Consider the following 6,465-nt stretch of genomic DNA (forward strand, 5'->3'; position numbering starts at 1 on the left):
CTGCCCAGCGCCTTCCCCTCAGACTCGGGCGCTGAACTCTCGCTCCGGCCGGGCGCTCCGCCGCTGCCCCCCGTGTCTGTCCCTCTGGTGTGGGGAGTGTGAAGTGGAGCCGCGCTGCCCACACTTTTTTGTGTGCTGCTCTTTGGGGTCTTGCCGAGTGTGCGTCTGGTTTAATTGGTGTGAGCTGCGTTTTTCTTCTCCTGAAGAGGTTACTGAGTACACGTAGCAGGCAGCAATGATTTTTGATAGAGCAGGGCAGTATGCTGTATAAACCTGTGCATTTCCATCCAGAAAAATGATGTCATAAATATACCTGTGTTGTGGCTGCACTTTATACACGCCCGTCATCTGGTTACCTTTTTTCCCCCCAAACAAAATTCTGCTGTTGTTGCAAGAAAGTATTTGTTAGCCGTATACCGTATTGTGCAGGATACTGTCAGAGAAGATGACAGACAACCTTATAAAATTTTGTTCTTAGAGTTATAGAATATCCCCGGTTGTAAGGAGCCCACAAGCATCTCTGAAGTACAACTCCTTGGGGTCTATTCTGGTTTTCTTTGGTTGGGTTGGGATTTTTCGCACTTCAAGCATTTTTGGGACACTTTTGCATACTGAGCATTTAATGTTTGCAAAACAGAAAAAATCTGTAGCGTTAGGTGCATTTTAAGAATGTACAGGTATTCGTTAGTTGCAGTGTAAAGCTGTAGGTCACAAAATGCTTTCTCTTTTTTTTTTTTTTTAAGTGTGGGAATGTCTATCACTTTGTGGATACATTAGCAACTTCTTTTGTATACCTGCTTGGCAGCTAGCTCCAACCAGGGCCCAAACTTGTTCCTTCTCTTCTGGTCCCTGCTAGAGTTCCTTTGAATCCCAGAACATACAGGAATGTAAAGAGTCTTGCCATCCCTTAAAAAAAAAATCAAGGAAGATCTCTTTACTTGAATGGTGTAAAGTGAGGTGCTCCGTAAAAGTATATGACTGTTATATAATAGACTATTAAACAGATATGCTGAAGTTCTGATGTTTCTGAATAATCTCAGGATGCCAGGAACTTTTCCTGAAATGCTGTATTATCTGGTATTATTCGTAGTTGCAGTAGGAATAACTAGGATAGTGCTGAATGGCTCTCATCAGCAATTACAGTATTAATTTTTAAGCTTGTATCATAACTTTTCAGTTAAGCATATCAGAAAGTTTGAGTTTTTTAGTGGCCTGTAACAGAGATGGTGTTTGAATTTATTCTTGATACTTAATACTTCATCTTTTTCTTGGTTCTTAATATTTTGGGTTGTTGCAAAAGTAAGTGTAATTCTTTGTTATTGTTTACTTGGAAGATCTCCGCATAAAATGTTTTAAGTTTGCAGTGCAGTGAATTTTATATCCTTTCTCTCTGCCTCTAGCGTTTCCTTCCACTGGTGTAAAGTCTTGATCAGTTAAGGAGAAATCCAAACTGCACGCAGGGCACTTGACACCTCCGTATGTACCTTGAGGCCCCGAGCAGCCCTACAGCCCTTCTTTGCATTGCATGCTGTGTGACTTGGTCTCTGCCTCAGAGAATTTGCAACCTAGATCAGATAGAGGTGAAAGGATTTTGTTCAGAGACACTTGGGGGGCCTTTGTCAAAGCCAGAGGTTAATTTAGTTGCAGTTGTTGCTTCTCTTCCTGGAAAATGGTTACATGGTTAATAGTCTAGATCACAAGTTTAGTCTTGATCACAATTTTTTGTTTTCCAGTCTTGCATCTTTTAAGTACAAGATCACAGCATACAGGAAAACAGTTTCTCATGGTCTCTGTGTGAACACAGTATCTGTGCTTAAGTTAGGATTTCTAAAAAATTGGATTTTTTTTAATAGCTTTGGATTATATATTAAATAACTTTTAATCATTGGTTATATCATGATTTAGCAATACATTCTTATGTAACTGTCTGAAAAGGGATGAAAGGACCATTTCTGGTGTGAGATTCAGTGCTTTATGTTACAGATGTCCACAGTGAAGAAGCTTTCAGGCATATACACAGCAGTGTGTGGTATGTTTGTGGTCAAATACAAGTCTGAAGTGTATAGATTAGATGTCTTCATCCCATACTGGGCACATTCTGAGAACATAGCATAGTAGCAAACTGTATCCCTGTGACTTTTGTATCTGGAGAATGTTCTTCATGTTCTTCAGTAATACAAAGATGTCGTCTCTGGACATATCTCGCTGTCACATAGGTAAGCAGAGGGGTTTTTTTTCCTAAATTATGAAATAGAATTATCCACTTTAGCATAGTAAAAAATGTTGCAAAGAATGTGGCACTTAAAAATGCATTTAATCTGCCTAGCTGCTCTCTCATCTTGGTTGTTACATTAATGTTTGCATTTCAGTTTGGGCAGGCAGACTGATTTAATATGAAACTGTCATGCTCAGTCAAGCCAGATTGTCTTTCTGCTTGAGGACAAAGCTTAAGCACACTTTTTAGGGATTTTTTTCCTTTCTATTTCAAGGCAATTATCAAAGCAAGGATGCTAGCTTCCCCTTCCTAGCTAAGTATTTTAATAAATTTCTTTCACCTTTGCACTAATGTAATTTGACATTAGTTGTCAGAAGTTGTCCTGAGTCACTTATTTTCCCAGGACTAAGGGACACTTCCTCATTGCTTCTGTAAGCACTGAGTGAGCAGATGAGATTTTTAGCTGATGAATTGGCCCATTTCTTTATCCAGAGTGCTGAAGTTCAATACCAGAAGTGTAAATGTGTAAAGTAATAATAGAAAAGTCTGCAGTGTACTAGGTGACATAGTTCTCTTGGTGTATGTGGCTGAAGCCAGCTAAGCTGGTCTTAGGCTATGTCTCTAGGTTTACCTGTCTTTTTTTAGACTGCATAGCTGTCTCCTCAGGAAATACACTTCTTCTGAATTGATGGTTATGAAAAGCCTTTTAAAGGAAATGTGTAAAGGATTCTTTTCAAAATGCTTTCAAATAAGTGCTTCGGATAATGAGTTGGAGCTGTGATTCCATTAGAAATGGAAGTAATTGACTCCCTCGGCTAACTAGAATTTAGTTTGTGATGTGAACTGAAATAGAGTGATTTAAAGAAGAAAAGTATTAGTGGTGACTTAAAGCCGTTCATTCCCTGAAGGAGAAAATATGCCTGTTAACACAAACAAGAAATCTGTGAGGCCACTACACAGGTGTGTTGTGTCCTACATAGACAATGCAGACACTGCTGTGTGCTGGGGGTGAGCAGATCCCTCAGCCAGTTGTGACCTCTGTGGTCATTACAACTTAATAATTCAGTGGATTGTCTTTGCTGAAAGAGTAAGCCTATGCCACTTTGCTCAGCTCTATCTAATTTTTCTCTTCCCAACATCTCATGTAAATACATCTGTGTGGGAATTCTGTAAGACTAGCATTCTTACCCAACTTGTTAGTGATATAGCCAAGTCTTATGCAAATTAAATGTAGGGATATTGCTTTATTTTTGCATATGTTCATGAGTTCAGCAATATGGAGAATCTTATCAAGTGTCTTATCAAGTGGGGAAAAAAGGTATCTTGTTTATAGATGCAATATTGAGGGCTCTTTAAGTATTCCATATATGTATTTCTCAGAATAAGCATTATTTCTGTTCTTTTCAGCCTGAAGGTTTGTACTAGCCTTTGTGTATCCATTCTAAATGTAACCAAATTATTTACCATTTACATTCTAAATGTAACCAAATTATTTAGATATAGCTAGATTTCATGTGGGCACACATGACTGCTTTTTTTTTGCTTTGACTTCTAAACCGTAGGAGGCTGCAAGAAAATTTAAATGCACCTGGGGCAGATAAGCACCTGGAAAGAATGTTGTTAAAAAGAGGAAACAAAGATAAGGGATTGCTGGATTGCTTATTAAGGAAATGCTTAGTGCTTTGTAGAAACATACAGGAAAAGCTTCCTCTGCTTTCTCTCATCTCATCCAAAAAGGAGATTGATAGAATTTCTGTTCAGAAGCATTGGTTTCTGTGTTACATGTCTGGAAATGAGTTCAGCCAAGGATGATGTGGCCTTACAAGTGTCTGTGTTGCTGGAAATATGTCGAGTGTGGCAGGGGGTGGTGTGGGATATGCCCATGCAGATTGCAAAGGGCTGCACTCTTGGATTAGCCAGTTACTTTTTCCAGTACCTTGAAAGAAGTTGAGGTCTCCACGTGCATAAGAACATTTTGTGTATGTGTAACCTAAGTTTTTAAATGAACTTATCATTTTGTCAATAAAACTCAATTTATGAACTCTTAAAGTATTCTTTGTCCTTACTGATGTTCCTTTGTAAACAGAAAAAAAAGGGTAACTTTTTTAAAAAAGAAAATGCTCAAATTAATTCAAGGACAGATACTGTAACACTGAAATCAGATGATTCATTGCAGATCGTACAGATAAAACTGTTGACACAATTACAAAAGCACTAACTCCAAACAAACTGTGGATTTCCTTTCTTGCTATTTTTTTCCCAGTGATAAAAAGTAGTTAAGTTGCACTGCAAAATGTTTTGATTTAAATGGCTCTTGATTCCACCTGACAGGAGGTCTTGAAGGCATTGAATTTACCATATTGCATCATAGTGCAAAACTAATTTGATTTTATTTTTAACCACCAGTTTAGTGAATGGTACATTACTTTTGTATCAATAGCATTCCTCTAACATCTGTTAACTGCTTGAATTCTCATATCTGCTGCTGTTACGTGTGATAGTAAGTTTTTTCGTTTGTTTGTTTTTAATTTTTTGAGAGCTGGGAATTGCAGGTAAAAGCAGGTAGTGCTGCCTAGTAGTATTTTTCAACATTGTTGAACAGAATTTCTTTTTTAGTTGCGTGTAACTTGCTAAAATTAAAAATGTAATTCCATGTTGTATTTTAAGTACCTTCAGCTTTTGTATGGAAAACCTTAGCAAGTATATTATTTTTTTTAATGAGGTGACACTTGATGTTATTTTTCTACTCTGCTAGAGGAAAAACTCTAGCTGTTTTCTTTTAGAAAAAATTGTGTATCCCTTTCAGGATGCATCTCAGGCAGATTATTCAGTATGTTTTCTTTTAGTCATGTCAAAGTTTATTTTAATTTAGCAAAGTTAATAAGCTTTGAATTAGGCTCATATAGAGCATGGATAGACTTTTGCAGTTAAAAGTATCAGAGATGTTGTGCTGAATGTGTTTCAGCACAATGTGGAATGAGCAGAGCTTTATTTCCAGTCTCAGTAAGCAGATGCTTCAGACCAGGGCTGGCACCAAGAACTTGGGCACAGAAGGGTGTTTTCAGCCCCAGTCTGATTTTTGTAATCTGTGTAGGAGAAGTGTCAACTCCTCCACTTTTTTTTACACCTAATAAGCACAGTGTAAAAGTGTGTGAAAATAGAGAAGTGTTGGAATTTTGGAGCTGGAGTCGAGCCTTGTGGAGAAAGGACCTTTTCCAGTGTCAGGATGGAGTGTGAGATTAAAAATTGTCACACCCCATCCTTACTTTGAGAACTGTGGTGTTTTGTTCTTGGTTGATAGTAGGTAAAATTATGTGTGACAGGGTGGGGTGAAGGAGACAATTGGGACATGAACAAAGGTCCCATACTTGCTGTATCTATTAGGGTATGTTTAATTAGTGAAGGATTTGCTCCTTTCATTTTCATGGCATACTTATTCTGATCTCAGAGTGAATTGGGATAGAGTGCTGATAGAATCTATGTCTGTAGGATTTGTGCTTCCTTCCTTCCAGAACTCAGAATGATATGTACTGCTGAGAGTTGGAGGAATGTCCTGTAGCTGTTTTCTGGTGGTGGTTGTTCTACAGTTCCTATACAGTACAGTCCAATAATCGCTTAAATGCCATTTTCACAGGCAGTCAGACTTTTACATATCCCAGATGGTCATTAAAAAGAAATCTGATTTGCAACTGCAAATGTAGCTTATTGAGGCAATGTGCAAAGAGGTAAAAGAAACAGGGAAAATCTGAAGAATCAAGTTCTAAATGTGCTAAACTCCCTTGCATGTTTAATTGCTAATTGGTACTGAGTTTTTCATTGCATAGGTGAAAAAAATACTACATCTCTGAGATGCTATAAGACTAAATGAAATGCAATTGAATTTATTATGACAATTGCTGCAGAAACCTTGTTTTAAAAATGGAATCATACTTCCCATCAGGGATTTTGACTAATGAGCAACAGGATAAAATGTCTAGACTCACAAAGAGCAGGTCAAAGACAGAACACAGGATGTTGAATGATCTTGGTCAGCATTATTAACTTGTGTGAGTCTAGAGAGAAAACTCGTAAGTGCTTTCTGAGACTACTCCACAGGAAAACCTACCTACACCAAAGAGCTTCATTAAGGTTGCATGGAAAACAGTGCTTCTAACACTTCCAAATTTGAGGTATTTGCTTTTCAAAATAAAAGCTAATTTTCCTGTGCAACTTTTAAGTACATAGCCTAGTGCTGAAACTTACTCAGCAGG

Source organism: Geospiza fortis, unplaced genomic scaffold (genome assembly GCF_000277835.1).
Source record: "Geospiza fortis unplaced genomic scaffold, GeoFor_1.0 scaffold53, whole genome shotgun sequence".
Classification (NCBI taxonomy): domain Eukaryota; kingdom Metazoa; phylum Chordata; class Aves; order Passeriformes; family Thraupidae; genus Geospiza; species Geospiza fortis.